Raw genomic sequence first — 1951 nt, 5'->3', positions numbered from 1 at the left:
AAGTCTATGTGTGTGTTTCCATGTTTGCTTCGATTAAGAGTCTACTTAGATACGGTTAAGTTTGCTAACTAAAGCTGCACACCGAGGTCGTACAATGGTGCATTTTCCGATCCAACACATTCTGTTTTTTTATTTACTAATGCTCCTCTACAAACAAAACACTGCATTTTCTGGAACAGTGTGCGTGCGATTTCATTTCAAGTTCCAAAGTAGGGACATGACACTGTTGGAGCGAAGGATTTCATTGGGTTTTTTTTTACATATTTTGGAATCCTTCCAAAGCAACAGGAATGGTTCGTCTAGTGTGGTAAATCATCACTGGCAAACTAAGGGAGAAAATCGAAAACATCAAACATCTACTTGAAAACACAAAAATCAACAAAAACTAACTTATAAACAATCGAACGTAGCGATTACGGAGCAGAAGAGTGTATCATATAGGCAAGTAGAAGGGGGTATCAGGGGACGAGAATGGCGCGAGCGCGTGAATCGTATATAACTAGGGAATAAAATTCGAAACTTTACTTGTTTACGTTTACCGGGAACAAACTAAGGGGAAATGTCGGGTCCTACTGGCACGGCGGACACGCGTAATCCCGATAACACGAATATATCAAAACAAAAAGTATTAGGGACACATCGTAAACCGAACAAATAGAAGCGCGAAAAGTCGTTAATGGATGGACACTGCAAACGCGATAGAAGAAACACTATCAAGGGAAACACCTTCTCTACCTACGATGTCCACCTGTTTCATACGTTCATTCTTTTTCATACTATTTCTAAACGGAGAATCTGGTTAATTTTCGAAACCTATCCGACGCTAAAGTGTCAATGTTAACATAACATGATTGCAAGGGATTTTTGGTTTGGTTAAAAAAAAACAAGATCCCCAAAAACGCCAAGAAGCACACTTCCGGAAAATTAGAAACAAATATCGAAACAGTAGAGCGGACGATCGAGCGAAAAGGGAAACGAAACATCATCAAAAGCGTTCTTTACATTCGTAACATTAACCTGAGGCACACGATCATAAAATAGATGAAACAATCATGACAGCAGATGGTAGCAAAAGTGATCGCGATCCGCGTTCGAGCCGAAGACACACATCATCATCATCATCATCATCATCCATGGTACCGTTTGAGCGGGGAAAGGAAAGTATGAGAAAGTGAAGGTGATGAATTTATGTAGGTAATGTAAATTTAATTAAAAACGAGAAAAAAACAGAAAAAACAACAACTGAAAATACCTACACCCCCAGAATACAGTAGGAAAAATCGAATCAATCTTAAAAGAAAAACGGAGAAAACGAAAGCACGATAATGCGAGCGGCGTTGACTAACCTGGCGTTTAGAGCCAGTGGAGTAGAGAGAAGGGAACGAGAGAATATAGAAAGAGATAAATAAATTTCTGAGATATAACTATTTTTAAAAACTGGTTTTTAGACTCCTTTACAAACTTTAAATTGAGAACAATGTTTTATCATATCCTAAAAGCAAACACGTTCTTTTATCTATGTTGCAGTCCTTTTCCTTTGCTTTTGTTGCTTCATTCCAGGATCATTTAACTGATACAAGATCGACGTTGGGCGTCTCATATTTCGCTAAATCTGGATCTGCGTTGCAAGATTATCTAGATTGCATTCCATTTCGATACTAAGTAACATCCGATTAGGAATGGCAGCCACGTCCTTGTGTGCACACAGTAAAGGTGTTGTGTAGTATCCGAACGAATCTCGTTGCTGATCCTCACTAAAACCGAACACCCAAAGCACCAAACCCCTCTCGAGCTCACCCAGAAGTACAGCACTCGTCGAGCAACACAGAAGCCGACCGTGTCTGGGACCACCTGGCGAGAGGAGGCTTTTGTGTTAGCACAACTAAATGGGGCTCAAGTCCGATCCGAATCGGATGGTAGATTACCGATCCACTCGGCAGACGCGTGAAGC

General features: G+C 40.5%; 1 protein-coding gene across 1 annotated transcript in view; it reads left to right on the top strand.

Annotated features, from left to right (window-relative positions):
* The window catches only part of LOC125956046 (fat-like cadherin-related tumor suppressor homolog), a 200146-nt gene extending 198734 nt beyond the window's left edge, over nt 1-1412 (top strand). Inside the window, 1 exon segment of the mRNA XM_049687524.1 lies at nt 1-1412. This exon segment is cut by the window's left edge and continues 1244 nt beyond it. The gene's annotated coding sequence lies outside the window, so the exon portion shown is untranslated.
* Nucleotides 1413-1951: the final 539 nt, after the last annotated feature.

Source organism: Anopheles darlingi, chromosome 3 (assembly GCF_943734745.1).
Source record: "Anopheles darlingi chromosome 3, idAnoDarlMG_H_01, whole genome shotgun sequence".
Lineage (NCBI taxonomy): Eukaryota > Metazoa > Arthropoda > Insecta > Diptera > Culicidae > Anopheles > Anopheles darlingi.
The sequence above is the reverse complement of the archived record's forward strand: the minus strand, read 5'-3'. Positions and strand labels throughout refer to the sequence as shown.